The 16,431-nt window shown below is 37.5% G+C and overlaps 2 long non-coding RNA genes across 3 annotated transcripts; one reads left to right on the top strand and one right to left on the bottom strand.

The window, feature by feature from the left end:
* Positions 1 to 11,709: 11,709 nt before the first annotated feature.
* Positions 11,710 to 12,621, bottom strand: LOC121053045. 2 transcript variants are annotated; one of them, XR_005810564.1, is made up of 3 exons: positions 12,476 to 12,621; positions 11,814 to 11,919; positions 11,710 to 11,736 (listed from the first exon to the last, which is right to left on the bottom strand). It is a non-coding gene; the product is annotated as an uncharacterized LOC121053045 (long non-coding RNA). The 2 variants fall into 2 exon arrangements; XR_005810563.1 differs by having other exon boundaries at positions 11,721 to 11,742.
* A 421-nt stretch (positions 12,622 to 13,042) lies between these two features.
* Positions 13,043 to 14,783, top strand: LOC112200328. Its single transcript, XR_002936278.2, has 2 exons — positions 13,043 to 13,249; positions 14,538 to 14,783. It is a non-coding gene; the product is annotated as an uncharacterized LOC112200328 (long non-coding RNA).
* Positions 14,784 to 16,431: the final 1,648 nt, after the last annotated feature.

Here is a 16,431-nt window from a genome sequence, read left to right as displayed (position 1 = left end):
TAAAAGTTGCGGTTTCTATAGTTGTGATATCTGTGTTGCTTATGTGAGATTGCTTGATTGGTTTTGCTTTATAGAAAACTTTTACATGTTTATCTTAGGGTTTTTGTCAATTTACCCCATTTCTAGGGATTTTTTTTCTCCCTTGCCCTATTAAGTTCTTTTAATTTCCCCTTACCCAAAACACTCTAAGGAAGTTTTCCCTAACACCCCATTAAGTTTTTTTTTTTTAAGACTATTTTACTCTCACCCCTTTATTACTTAGAGAGAGAGAGAGAGAATGAAAGAGAGAAAAACTATAAGACACTTCGTCGGAGCCCCGTCACCGGTGGCCGGATTCCAGTCACTAGTCGCCGGAATTAGGCAAACTTACCTCAGAATCAGGTCACCGGTGCCGCCCACCGGACTTTTCTGAAAACCTCCCTAGAGGTTCCCAAAGAGGTCGTCGGAGATCTCATAGGTCACTGAAAAGGTTTATTGCCCCCAATAGACATCTATTGCCCTCTAATAGACGTCTATCACCCCTCAATAGACGTCTATTACCCCCCAATTGAGAGGCAATAGACTATCTATTGCCCTCCAATAGATGCCTATTGCCCCTTAATAGAACTTTCGGTCATTGAAATGAGAATTAATCTTCTTAAAATTAGACAAATAAAACTTTAATTGAAGAAAGAAAAACGAGGAGATTACATCAATTCAAAACGTCTATTGCTCTCCAATAGACGTTTATTGCCCCACAATAGACGTTCAAACTATTTTTTTCTTTCCTTTTCTCCCATTACTTAAAACAAAACAAAAAATTGATTTGGGCACCCAAAAAAATGCTCTGGGCACCCAATCTTCTTCTTCTTGCTTCTTTCATCGTTGCAGACGAGAACCCTAACTTCTTCGTCGTCGTAAAACACTGAGGGACAAAAAGAACTGCTTATCGAAAACTCCGATATCTAAGTAAATGAGGCCGGAGATGGGCACATCGACTCGGATACCTTTCACCGGAAACCAAAGTAAGAGATCCTGAGTGGAGATGCCAGATGCGATTCTCCAAAAGTCTGAGTCCTAGAGACATTGAAATCATACCGGACCTGATTTTCGAACTTGGCGAGGCAAGGCTGGGGCAGAAACACCTGGAATTCGTTGCTGGAATCGTTGAGGGAATATTCCATGATGCCTTTGGGGAGAAGGCTGATGGGTAAGCCATATTGCCGGAGGTGATCGTAGATGTTTCCTCCTTCTCCGATGCTTGTTTTGTTGCTGGATTTGGGGGCTGGCGATGCTCTGGCCACGACGCCAATCACAACAAGGTTGAGCTCGACTACCTTGAGGAGTCTAGATCAGCGATAGTCAAAGAAGGCGATCGGCAATTGAAGTTGGTGTTATCGTGCGGGGACGCCAAGAGAGAGAGAGTGCAGATCTAAGGAATGAGTCTCTGATGTAATTGTTTATTTTGGCTGAGGATAAAATTATATTTTTATGGTAAATTGGATTAGTGGGAACAAAAATTTGTTGTTGGGGTAAGTGGGATAATTTTGACTCATTTTGATGCTTTGAGCAGTGACAGAAATAAAATAAAAGATTGAGATTTAATTATCAATGTACATACTGAAAAATGCAAAAAAATATTACCTCAACCAACCTAAATCATGAGTTAAGAGGTTGTTGAACTCTTGAAGAGCTTTCCACCATTATGATGTTGACAGGACCCGACCTGAATTTCACCCTGAAATCCGAGGTGGCCCTGTGGGGCCCACCTTAGAAATAACTCTACCGAAAATTCAGCAGAGTTACCCCTAAAAATAGACTACCCAAAACCTGTAGAATTATAATCACACTTCTAACAAATCATCCATAATCTCCTGGAGCCATCCTGCTCCTCAAAATCCAACAACTCCACAATTTACAAATTTACAACTAAAATCCGAATAATACAACATAACCCAAACTTTACAATAATTGTCCCACAGGTTATCAGAGCAATCTAAAAGAGAGAAGGAATTCATAATACACGTAGGTTCAACGATTAACCTACAATATGAAAACGACTGCTGCAGATGCTATGCCTCAAATCCTAGTATGCCGAACCAGCTACTCTGCGGACTGGGCATTTGAAACCAAAGGGCCCAGGGGAAAGTAGATAAAAATGTTAGCGTGAGTGGACAAAAATAAACAATTTAAAAGAAAAAGGATTCATACTTTCCCACATTTATTCACTTAAAACCCGATGCATGCAACAATTAGAAAACACATTTAGCTTTAAATCTAAGAATCTCAAAATGGTAAACCGACTAGCCTCGCTAGTCACAAAATTCGAGAAACAAATATATTGTAAAATCGAAATCTCGTTTCAAGAAGATAAAACCAGCCCCGCTGGCTACAGTGAAAATCGGACTAGCTCCGCTAGTCAAGCAACGATAAGATATGGGGAAGAAGTTTCACCATACGAAAGAAGGGAGCCTCCCAGGCTCGGGTCGGAGTGTCCCACACTCTGGAGCATCCCATGCTCTGCTCTTACTCACCCACGAACACATAGTAAGCAGGGAGGAGTACTAATAGGCTAGCTAGCAATAAAATATAGCGACCCAGGTATGGTGGATAAAAACCATTCAAATCCAGTAAATTTATAAGGCTTCCCCATAAGTCCCGCGAATAAAGAAAACACAGGTACGATTCCCAACCGTACCCGGAAATTCTCATAGTAAGTCACAAAATCAACAGCGTGTCCCACACGCTGAAAGAATACTTAAATCAATCGTTTCCTCGTCAAAAATTCCATTTAAAATCCAAAAACAATTCATTCCCGAACTCACTTTATAATAATTCATAAATCTCAAAACACAATCAAATCCGAAATCACTTTACAATCCGAAAGCCAAAATCACCATCGATAGCAAATCATACTTTATTTCGAAATTCGCAATATCCTTTTAAAACTTAGAGCCAAAATCATTCTCAAATTATAACCGAGATAAATCAATTTATATTCTCAAATAATAAACGTAATAATTAATTACGAAATAATATTGCATGCATCACTTCAAATCAAAAGTCCACTCACAGTATATGGCTAACGTGGTATCCAAGCGTACGGATCCTCGTCGAGCGATAGGTCGGTATCTCGTCCTGTACACAAATATATTCCGTAAACAACAATTCTGTAAATATTTACGATTCAAAACAAATCCCGAAAACCCTACGTACTCCAACATCTCCATTCCTTTCCGGATTCATGCCAAACTTCACCATTAATATCCATCCGTCGATTAATGTATTCCATACCGGAACAAGGGAAATCCGAAGGTCGGATTCCCACAAATCAACAACCGAAACTCCCAAACTTCGGACATTTATAATCCATGTCAAACTTCTCCCAAAATTAACCAAAATCACATATTCAACCTCTACAACAATTATAGAATTTAATAGGCTAAAAATTGAAATTAAAAAGCAGCCCTACGCGCCTCCAAGCGCGACCTACAGTGACGGCGCGTGTGGCCTACGCACCGGCGGCCACCACCTCCAATGGCCACCAAATTTTGGCAGCAACAACTACCCAACACGCCCAATATTTTTCTCAACTACAACCCAATCTAATTTTACCTTGAAATAGTCGAAATCAACCGGTGAAGAAAAACCCAGAAATTCCAAACCCTAGGTTTGGGAATTTCCTCGATTCGTCCTCCACGCAGCAAGTTGAAGTGAATGACCTTAGGGGAAATGATCACCGGCAAAAACCCAACCTTTGACGCCAGTTTGGTGGCCGGAGAATGCCGGAATCGGAAGATATCGGCGTTGACCACTTCTGCTACAGTGAAACTTCAAGGACCCGATGCGTCATTTTCCGGCCAAGCCGCCGTGAGTTACCGCCGTGGGGAGGTTGGGTACGAGTAGAGGAGTCGACCAGTGCTGGTTGTTTGCTCCCAGGTGGCCGGAAGAGGGAGACGGCTGGAGTTGCAGAGAATGCTGAGGAGAGGGAAAAAACGCGGGAGGAAGGAGAGAGAAGAAGAAAGAAAAACTTACCAGCCACAGCAACTTTTTCAAATATATACTACTTACCATGAACAGTAACTTCCTTATTTCGCTCATAACTTTCGCATACGAACTCCGATTTTTATGTATCACATATGCACGAGCTCGGTTTAACGTCCTCTACAACTTTCATGAAGAATATTTTCTCAAATTTTGACCCGAACAAAAAGTCAAATTTTAGGACTACTAAACATACTGAAACGATAGTAAAAGTGAAAACAAAGGTCGTTTACCGTCCAAATGACTAGTAAACGGTAATTGAGATACGGGACGTTACAGATGTACACTTGTAATGATAATGCAAAAACAGTGTATTAAAAATAGAATGTCTGTATAGACTTGGAAAAGAAAGAAGAATAAGGCACTTATCTATGGAATCATTTGTATCTACGGAAGATAGTATATTTATTTGCACCATTCCCTAGAGATTCCTCTTACATTTGAACCAAATCAAGAAACTTGTAAGTAGTTCTTAATCATGGTTAAGTAAGTACTTCTTGGTCTATTCTAAGCTAATATACCAATTCCCGAGTCTTGGGTTTTAAAAGTTTCTCATGTATCCCCTGGGTCCTCAAAATTGATTTTAAAGTAATCACCTTGAATGTCATGGGCCTGAATAATTGAAATACCAACGCACGCATCCCCATCCACCAACTCATGGTCAATCGAAAATCCTCTCCATCCATCGGTAAGTCCTTCGGGAGAGGATCCTCTCCTGAGTAAATTAAACACCTGAGCTACCTAAGCTTTGAAGCAGATGACAACACGTGGATTTATCAAATCTAACGGTCTATGATTCTTCTTTTCCTTTGGTCACTTCTTTCCTTCCTCTCTCTTCTGATTTCCCTTTCCTTCACTGCACGTTCTTCTTTTCCTTCCCTTTCTCTCTCTTCTGTTCTTCTTCACTCTTTATCAGATGAAATCTTCTTATGAAAAAACCTCTCTCTCTTTTAAATCTCTATTTTGCCACATATAAGCTATCATCTCCCGCTCTAAACAGTTCTTTCTTCTTCCTCTTCACCCTCTTATTTCCTGTCAATTTAAGGTCCAGCAATCTTTCATGTTCACTCTGGGACTAAGATTCAGTGGATGAGTTGGGTTGGGATTCAATTGATGGGTAGAATTTGGGGCTGTATTCAATTGTTGATTTCAATTTATGTTTCTTCTCTCTAATATTCCATTGCCTAATACTTGATTACTGATTGGAAAGTTGTAATAAAAGATATACTCACAATGAATGCAATTTCCCAGCAACAAAAATTTCTCCCAAAGTTTGCTTCTTTTTCTTAAAGACCGCATCTTCAGCTCCAAAACGTTTCGATTTCTTACGGATAATAGTCAAATACTCTTTCTCCCTGTCCTCAACTTGAATGACTCATTAAACCAATTTTTTTGCGTTTATACTTTGAAATTGATTGATTAGTAGGCTTTCTTGGCATTTAAAACAACTTGAGATTTGTTGTTTTACAATCCACCCCTCTCTCTCTCTCTCGTCTTCATCCAGCTTCAACTTCCCATTCACAGTCGCTTGGAGAATCAAATCAAAAACAAAGTAGAGAACCCAGATAACCGAGGTCTCGAAGGATGAACTTCAAAAGATTCAATTTTTATAACCCACGGCCTTAATTTGGTCTGGGTACTTGTGTAGGAAGAGAAGAGAGAATGCCAAGGGTAAAACCTAAGATTTGGTTTTCGTTTAGATTTGATTTTGCTAAGATTGAACCCCAAGGATTTCAATTTGGATTGTTATTTTTTGGGTTTGTATGAAAGTGAAGAGAGCAAGGAAGCAAAAAAAAAAAAAAAAAATATATATATATATATATATATACAAATTATATATATATATACAAATCCTATCCAAAGCGGAGCTCCGCTTTGAAATTAACGTGTGAAGTTCAAGTTTTGGGTCACTTTTCGGTCTCATATCCACATCTCGACCGTTCAGTTTTTAGGTACTAGTGTATAGATCATCTCTGCAAATTTTCAGCCAAAATGATGATCGTTAAGGCATTGATAACTTCCTTAAAGCTAGTACGGTTCAGGTTGACAGATTCAGTCCGTCCATTGGTTTAAGCGAGTTAGATACCTTAACGATCATCGATTTGGCTGAAAATTTGCTGAGATGATCTATACACTAGTACCTAAAAACTTAACGGTCGAGATGTGGATATGCGACCGAAAAGTGACCCAAAACTCGAACTTCACATGTTAATTTTCAAAGCGGAGCTCCGCTCTGGATAGGATCTGTATATATATATATATATATATATATATATATATATATATATATAATCAGAATGATCATGAAGAAAGAGAGACGTTCAGTGGAGATAATGGAGGTGGAGAACTGCAGTTAATTGAACCGCATAATGGAATACGAAGTTGAAGAAGAAGAAGAAGAAGAAGAGAGAATATATCAGTGGCGGATCCAGGATCAAATTGTTGTCTAGGCTAATTAGAAGTACACAATAATTTTTTTTTTTTGAGATTTGGAACTCAGTGGGAGGCTCATCCCCACGCCTTTATTATTTTGGATCAAAACATATAACGGAGGGGACATAAAACCAAATCCCATAAATTAAAAACTACAAGTATACATTTGTTGTAAAATAACAATAAACTAATTAAATCGTACCCTCCGAGACCCACTCACTTTAACGCAAATTGGCCCAAGAGCCGATCAACCCAATCTTTGCAGGGAAGGTGGAAAATTTTGAAGGTTGAACTCTTTGAGTCGCATTGTGCATTAAGGCAAGCGAAAAATTGGTACAAGAGCGGTTCTAATGCAGTTGATGAGGTATGTATTTGTTGATAAATCATTTAATTTATTGATATATTATAGTAAAATTAATTATAATATCGTTTTAATTGTAGTAATTGCTTTTCGTTACAATTAAAATAATTAGGTGATAAATAATGATGTAATTACAACAATGTTTATATTTGTACTTATTGATTTTTATGGTAAAACGGTGAGATACTTTCTTATTAAAATTATGACCTTTATAATAGATGACCCTTCATAATAGCGTTTATATTTGTACTAATTGCATTTTTTATTAATTTTTTTAATTACGTAGCAGGATGAAGCACATATATTGTGGCATAACGGGATGAAGAAAAAAGGGAGGACCAAAAGACACCTGTTTCAGAGTTTTGATAGTTACGTTGCTGTGGAGGGCTTTGCACAATTTAAAGGCATCCCTAGCCATACATCCGGAGGAACATCAAATGAAGGAAGTCAACATACACACACACAACCAATTGCTGAAAATTCTCCCATAAACTTGGACATGGATGTAGATGTGGTAATTGCTGGTGAAACTGTAGATCCTAATGTGAGGCCTCAAGGAAGAAAGACTGCGAAAGAAGCAATTCGGAAAGAAAAGAAGGCAGCGAAAGATCAAAATCCTTTGTCAAGCACACTCGAGAGTATAGCAAACAACCAAATAGAGGCAACCACGGGCAAGAAAAATCTCGATGAGGAATTCGCTCGAAGTCTCCAAGAGGAAAATCAACGAGAATGTATCCGATTGCAAATGGAAATACGAAAAGAGCAACTCCTATTACAAGAGAGGGAAGACCGAATTAAAGAGATGGAAGAGCAAATTAAAGAGAGGGAATAGCATATTATGGAGATTGATACAAGTAAAATGAAGCCAAATAAAAAGCATTATTGGTCAAGAAAGCAAAAGAAGATAGGGGAGAAAGAAGAACTTGGCGAGCAGATGCCACTTTCTATGGGTGGATACTATCCGCAACCCAATTTTGGTGGTGCATTCCCACAACCAAATTTTGGTGGTGCATACTCACAACCTCCTTACCCCGGTGCATACCCACAACCACCTTACCCCGATGCATACCCATAATCACCTTGCCCCCCCACCCCCGATGGATTCCCACAACCTCCCTTCACCGGTGGATTCCCACAACCCCCTTACCCTGGTGGATACTATCCGCAACCACCTTACCCCGCGGAATATCCTACACAACCACAATTTTCACCTTTCTCTACAGGTGATTCCACCAACCCTAACCGTAATGATGAACCTTCAAACACAAATTGGATTCCTAGAGAGGATGAAGATCATGATTTGAATAATTAGGTGATTATGTATGTTGTGTAATTGTATTGTACTTATTCCTAGTTTTTCATTTATGTAAGCGACAATTTAATGAAATAAAAGTTGTATTTGAAAATTCCTCTTATTTGAAAATATTAGAAAAATAGTAAATTGCATAATTATGACATTAATTATCCATTATTATCATTTATTTACATCAAATATATTTTAATTTTTTTAAAAAATAAAGGTCAATGAACAGTAAAAATGAACATGTAAAACACTTGATGAACAGTGAACAGTCTTGACTGGTCAAGAAAGAAAACGGAAGGAAACCCATGTTCAATGGCAGTGAACAGTAACTTGACTGGTCGACGCCTCAACTTTTTGACATTGACATTTCTTGACTACGGGTGAACTTGCCCTAAAGTGTGAAATCTATTAAGCTATGTTAAAGTGATTAGTTGTATGATAAAGCTCAAGTAAGATAGATCATTGAAAAATTTGAGAAAAATACGAATGTCAAATACACATGTTCTTTCAAAATTTGTCGTATTTCTTCGGTTTCAAATGTCAAATTGAAAGTAGTCCCCTATAAAAAAGAAAAAAAAATGGAAGTAGTTGAAATTGGAAAGGAACTGGAAACTGCTCTCTTCGGCAAACTTTCTCCCAGCTTTCTCCAAACTCTTTGGAAATGAGTAGGAAATTTCCTAATTCAGTATACATATATATACAGGACCCTTCTAGTGAGGGATCCTTTTTTTTGGTCTTTTATAGGGATAGGCATTATACCAATTTTTCGATCATATTTTCACATCTTAACCGTTCAGTTTTTAGGTCAAATGTATAGATCACTTATGCATATTTTCAGCCAATTTGATGATCGTTAAGGCATCCAAAACTGCAATTTACCATTATAAACACGAATGGTTCCGGTTCGACACCAATTTTGGATGTCTTAACGATCACTAATTTGGCTTAAAATTTGCAGAAGTGATCTATACATTATGACCTAAAAACTGAACAGTTAAGATGTGAAAATATGATCGAAAAATTGGTATAATGTCTATCCCTATAAAAGACCAAAAAAAGGGATCCCTTAGTGGAAGCCCTATATATATATATATATATATATATATATAGACAGCCCCTTTCCAATGAGGGATACCTATTTTTGGCCAACTTGAGGGATAGGCTCCCAGCCCTTGGATCAGGTTTAATGAGCTTGAAGCCTTGGACGGCTCAGATCGTAAACACTATAAACAGTGATTTAACCCTTATCTAACCCCAATTCCTGAACTCGGGCGCAAAAAGGGATCCTCAATTCTTTCGATTTGGCGCTCAGAGAAGATCGGGAAGCGGAGTGAGAGAACGATCAAACAGTCCGCTCAAGAGAGAGTATCAACAACGATCAAACAGTCCGATCAGATTAAGTCAAGGGTTTTCACCCTTTTCTAAGCCTCCAACCCCGAATTCCCTATCTCCCCGATTCGTTCTGGAGAGTATCAACAACGCTCAAGAGAGAAGATCGGGAAGCGGAGTGAGAGAACGATCAAACAGTCCGCTCAAGAGAGAGATAGAGAGCGTCGAAGAAACAAAGGCTTGTGGTATCCTGATGTTTACTTTCTAAGAAAAATCCGGTGGGGCTCTTCTTCTGCTATGGTATTTCTTTTCAATTATGTACAAGGACCTCTGTTCTGATGCTTGTTTGATGCTGAATTTTATGGGTTTATCCACATTTGTTATTTTGTTGTTCTAATTTTTGTCATCAATTCACTCTTTATCTTTGATTGTCTATTTGAAAAGAATTAAACTTTTTGAGTTTATATGGGAATTTGATTTGATTAATATGGAGGACCTGAAACTCTTTGGCTTTTGTATGTTTTAATCGCTGAAGTTTTGTGCTATGAGCTTATGCTTGAAACAAGTTCTAAAAGATCACAGACTTGAAAATACAAATGTTAAATCAGGCCCTTTTGTTTCTCAGTCAAGGATACGTTTGGTGATGTTTTATAAAGATTTTGTCCTTGTATTTTTCTTATAATTTGCAGATGGTATGGTTTGTGTGTTTCTTCCTGCTTGAACACTATAGTTAGCATGAAGTTCTTAATGTTCTGTTCATCTGCGATTTTGTCTTTATCTACTGAATAATCACTGGTCCTGATTTTGTAGAGTTAATATGTCCTTATATCAGATATGAAGCTCAAAAGGTCTACCTTTTGCTTCTTAAAGTTATTTATCAAATAGGACCTTCATTTAAGCTGATCCCACGCCTGACTCACCTCTTGTCTGATAACCAGTAATGAAGATCCATGAAGTTATGGACGAGAAAGAATCAACTAGGAGATATTTATAATTGTTATATGTGCCTTTATTTCTCTTTTAAAACAAACTGTAATGGTGATGTCTTTCACTCTTTCTCCATGTAGCTTTGCAGCTCATTGAAAATGATGTGGTTGCTGCATTGAAAATGATGTGGTTGCTGCAATTGGCCCACAGTATTTTCAATTCTGTGATCTTTTAACATTTGTATTTAACTTTTTAGTCCTGCTGCATGAGTTTCATGACTTTGCATTCATCAATTTGAAAACGGCTTTGCATTCATTTGAAAATGGCTTTGCATTTATTCATTTAAAATTGGCTTTGCATTCATTAGTTTAAAGAAAACTTTTAGTTTTCCTATATGTGTTGTGGCATTCTGTAATTGATAGAAGAGCTAAAGATATGACAGATAATAAGATGGTTGTACCTGCAGAAATGGAGACTAATGGGATTATTGTACCTGCGGGAATGGAAACTGAACCTATTCAAGCTATCCCTCCGTCAGGAGAAAATGTCTCTACTTCAGCTTTCTATCCTCAAGTAAGGAATGAGCTTAAACCCTTCAAGGGTCAGCAATTTAAAACATGGGAAGAGGCACATGTTTTTTTATACCAAATATGCATCTGCAGCTGGGTTTGTTGTACGAATTGGTTCCAGTAAAAGGAGCAGAGCAACTAATGAGTTTATAAGGAAAGAGTTTTTTAGCAATAGACAAGGAAGTAGTCCGATTGAATTGACTGGTGATGAGAAAAGGATTCATGGTGTAGTAAGGGAGGACTGTAAGGCGAGAATGATAGTTGTGAGAGACAAGTCTGGTGGATTTGTAGTCAATATATTTGATGAAGCTCACACTCATCCTATGACAAGTCCAAAAAGACTCCACTTGCTGAAGTCCAATCGTCGACTTACTAAAGCTCAGAGATCATTATGGGAACAACTATCCATGGTAAATATACCCACACACCAGCAATTTGACATTCTTGGAGTGCAAGCAGGAGGATTTCAGAACATTGGTTGTACACAACAAGATTTGTACAATCTTGAAAGGGATAAGCGTAAAGAGACAAAAGGGCATGATGGAGAAATGTTGCATAACTACTTTATGCTAGAGCAAGAAAAAAATTCCGGGTTCTTTTTCACAATAAAGGCAGATGTTGAAAATAGGATTACTCATTGTTTTTGGGATGATGCAATTTCGAGACAGTCGTATAAGTTTTACGGTGATGTGATTATCTTTGACATCATCCTCTAGGTTTGATACATCTGATTCTTTGTGATCCTTCCCTTCAACCTCAGTATCATCAACCTTGGAGTCTCTTGTCACGTCCTGTAGCTGCTCAAAATTAGGCAACAAATACTAGTAAGCAAATCAATACAACGAATAGGCAACATATGAGAACCTACCCCACTTCAGTGTTGAGTAATTGCTTGAGTTCGAGAAGTCTTTAATTCCAGAGGCACTGACATCTCATTAGTTTCTTTCTCATGGGGACTGCTAACATCCCATTAGCTGCCAAAGACAATCAAATCCAAACAAAACATATATGATTACACAGTTTGTCAAAACAAAGTTTGCTTATTCATGTATGAGAGTAAGGATATTCAGTAGATACTAAAATTAAAAATGTATAGAAATTCATTAATTCACAAACCATATCAAAACAACCATATAATTGGCAAAGAAAGAATCAGAAAACAATTCTGAACCCATTTCAATTCTTCATTCATCTAGAACTCATGAATTCCTATCCCCCAGAAGCAAACCAACAGTCAGTAATTCAACAAACTCAATTTAAGAAATCCAGAAATTAACAAACAATAGAATAAACAGATTTCATGAATCAAACGCATCAAGCTTTCCATAATTAAAATCTAAGGAACAAACTAATGCTGAAACAGATCCACTAGCCAAATAATTTCCAAAACAAAAAACAAGCTAAGAAGAATACAAGTATCTGTTACAATAATAAAGATCCGCCCAGAAAGTTTCAGCCAATTCAAAATCAAGGTCAAAATATTAAATCAAACTCAAGAAATCATATACTCACTACAAAGAGAAAACCCACTTGAAGAAATAGATGGTGCTTGAGATGAGAATTGGTCGGGTGAATTCTCTGAGCGTTGTTGATACTCTCCAGAACGAATCAGGGAGATAGGGAATTCGGGGTTGGAGGCTTAGAAAAGGGTGAAAACCCTTGACTTAATCTGATCGGACTGTTTGATCGTTGTTGATACTCTCTCTTAAGCGGATTGTTTGATCGTTCTCTCACTCCGCTTCCCGATCTTCTCTGAGCACCAAATCGAAAGAATTGAGGATCCATTTTCGCGCCCGAGTTCAGGAATTGGGGTTAGATAAGGGTTAAATCACTGTTTATAGTGTTTACGATCTGAGCCGTCCAAGGCTCCAAGCTCATTAAACCTGATCCAAGGGCTGGGAGCCTATCCCTCAAGTTGGCCAAAAATAGGTATCCCTCATTGGAAAGGGGCTGTGTGTGTGTGTATATATATATATATATATATATATATATATTGACTAGTATATAAAAAATATTTGGACGGGCCCAACATATGTAAGGGAAAAGGGCCCAACCCAACATTGTACGTCCAACTATATATAGGCATATCTAGTGAACCCTAAAATCAGATCGAGAAAAATCCCAATTCTCGCCGAATCATGGTATCGTCCGAGGTGATCAGTGCTCTCGCAAACCCCGTTTTGGGAGTCCTGCTTGTTGGATTCTTTGTAAAGGTCACACCTATCGCTCAAGACATTCTAAAAGACTGGAAACATACCAACGAGGACATAGTTGAAGATTGCAGGGAGCAGATGAGAATGAGAGGTTGGTTAGAGAAGTGATTTTTCTTTTTTCCAGATTTATTTTCTTTGATGTGTATCTCTGAATTTTGTGATCGATATGTTCCTTTATTAATTAGAGACGCTAATGGGATTCTGAAATCATATTGATTCTCTAGTTTGTTTGGATGTACATTATGCTTTGCTGGGCTGTTGTTTTGCAGATTTCCCCATTTAACCTATATTTAATTTCTCTTTTTTAAGTCTCTATCTTCGCAAACTTAATGCCTTCTTGTTGTCCTGTATTCTTTTTTGGTCAACATCAAGTATTTTGAATTTAGGTTTGTTTTGTGGAATAATATAACTATGTAAGTTGCTTAGAAATATCAATACAAATCTTTTTCTTCCTGTTATTCTTTCGGTTTTGTTCGGGAAAGGTAGCAAGGATGGTAACAAGTTATGGGTATGAAAATCCAACTCTTGTTTGTTGGTCTTATGTGCTGTTTAGTCTTGTAGGAGCATCACTTTTTTCATGTTTTTGAAAGACTACTTTACAATAGTCAGATCAGTAAAAAAAGAAGTTTAGAACTTCTTCCTTATTTATTTATTTAGCTCATATAAAACATATGGAGAAAAGCTGGCTGTCGGTATCTCCTATAGACCTACCGGTTGTTGATTGGAAATTGGAAAAGGATATTAGAAAGAGACGATAGGGAGCCAGGATGGTAAGAAGTTATGGGTATGAAAATTGAACTCTTGGTTGTTGGTCTTATGTGTTTCTCACTTTTTCTTAGCCTAGTAGGTACATCACTTTTTTCAAGTTTTTGAAAGACTACTTTACAATAGGCTTGCTACGATCTGAACCAGTTATTAGTCTTTGCTTATATCCCCTCCCTATGAAAACCATTGCTCTTATATGAGAACAACTTGTAATGCATAGTTGTGTATTAGATAGCTATTAAGTAAGGTTGATTTCGATATTTCAGTTAGATCAGTTTATATGAATTCTAAATTCATGGTTGTTTTTTTTAGGTCCAATGTTATTATTTTTAGTCTTTTACACCATCGCTTTGGACACATTTGAAAGGTGTAGGGAGGGTTGCTGAACCAAGTATTTTGAATTTAGGTTGTTTTGTGGAATACAAGTATGTCCAGCAAAAGTTGCTTATATGAAAATTGTTGCAAGTTTTGTTCTTTAATCAATGAACTGGCCTAGCTTCTCTGTGCAGGCTATTTTTGTTTTCATCTTTTGTCTATTCAACTGGTTATCATTTCCATATTGAGGATTCTTATGTGATATTAACTTCTTTTTCTGGCTTTTGATTGATTTGCAGGCATGACTCTTAAGGTTCAGAAATGAACCGGTCATAATGTGAATTCGAGGGAGACTACTTTTGGCTTTATGTAATAATAACTACTTCTACGCTTAGTATTTCTCATGTCTTAGTTTAGACGGTTCTGTTGTGTACCTTAATTTAATGGGAATGCCTTGTACGAGAATGAACTTGTCTTGATATGTATCAAAAATCTCGTTATGTTTTCTGATTTGTTTGGTTTAATATTGTGTTTTCTGATGTTTATCTGGTTTCGTCTATTTTTATGTATGTGTTCAAAACTCAGAAGTAGTTTACAATCAAATATGAAAAGAGTTTGTTTATATTTTCTTTTGAAGAAAAATGACCACCTCTCTTGATACAGCACGAGATGTAGAAATCAAATTCTGAGATCACGAAGGTATTATGAAATGCTACTACATCAAATTCACAGATAACAAAAGTAATATGAAACATCAGTAGATGGAAAATAAACCTAAAATCAGTGTTCTTGTGCAATTATGCAGATATTCTGACTAATGAAGTATGGAAGACAACTGAATATTGAGTGAGGCCAGTTTGTTGAGAGATCAAACAGTGTATCAATAGAATGAGCTTTAGTTGCTCAGAGAATGGGTTGAACTGGGTTAATAATTAAGTTTTTGCTGGTTAAAAGTCTCTAAAACCTAATTTAACCAACAGGTCACAAACTCATACCCAAAATTAACCGGGATACAGTACGGTTTCTGTGAGGTCCAACCCAGTCTTCTGTGCATATCATTAGAAATGAAAATTGATCGAGAGGTTTCAAATTTTCAATATGGACATTGGACTATAGATCGAGTATAGATCAAGCCTAATATCGATCCTGCTTTGATCAGGCCTAGTATAGATCCTGCTTTGATGATTAGTGCCTTTATTAATATCCATGAAGATCAAGGTCCGAATCCCTGATGAATAAAGGAAAATAATGCTCTATTCAAGAAAAAAAAAAAAAAGGCAAGAAAATAGATAGATCGAATGGGGCAAGAAAATATTTTGTTCTAAAAAAAAAAGGGCAAGAAAATCTTTAAATCTAGTGAAATATGAAAATTGCGATGGACAAGTAAAAACAAAATCCCTTTTCCGACCTTGACTAGGGTTTTGGCTGGCCAGAGATAATATAATACTAATAAGAAAAGAGGGTTTTGGCTGGCTAGAAATAATATAATACTAAAAAGAAAAGGGAAGAGAGTAACAAAAACCCTAGCAAGGTTGCACTGGAAAGAAAAACCTATCACAACAAAAGAAAAATCAGGGAGAAAAGAGATGATTCAGCGGGGATTAGCAGCAGCAGCAGCAAGGTTAAGAGGAGGAATTGGATTAGGTTCTTTAAGGCAAATTAGCAGCAGCTTTCAGATCATGGATTGATTAGAAGAAGGTGTTCTTCCATATGGAGACGGCGAAGTCCCTACACTTGTGTTTCTGTGAGCATATCGCAGCAGTAGATTACTCTACTCGTGACGTTGTTCGCTCCATCAAATTTAGCGATTTGTTATCACCACCACCACCAACGGCAGCAGCAGCTACATTTGAGCACAAAACTTATCATGATTCTGAAACCCATGGTTGGTCACCCTTTCCGTGGGGTTGCTGTCGCTTTGGGTCTCAAATTCTCTTCGTCGGCGGCAACTAAGGCGCACGCGACTCCATTTACGGCAAGTCGGTTAGAGGAGAAATTGTTGCCTTTGATCCTAATTTGTGTCCTAAACCGAAATTCAAGTCCCCTAAATTCACACGTTTGCGCTGTTGCAGGTGGAGGGCAGACTCTATTGTCTTGACACTAGAAGCCAGCAATATTATAGTACTGCTCCCAATTTCATTCTCAGACCGAAAAATCACCACTATACCAAGGCTCCTCCTGTTTTTGCAGTAT

Source organism: Rosa chinensis, chromosome 4 (genome assembly GCF_002994745.2).
Source record: "Rosa chinensis cultivar Old Blush chromosome 4, RchiOBHm-V2, whole genome shotgun sequence".
In the NCBI taxonomy this organism is placed as follows: Eukaryota; Viridiplantae; Streptophyta; class Magnoliopsida; order Rosales; family Rosaceae; genus Rosa; species Rosa chinensis.
Note: the sequence above shows the minus strand (reverse complement) of the source record. Positions and strands in the feature narration are given on the sequence as shown.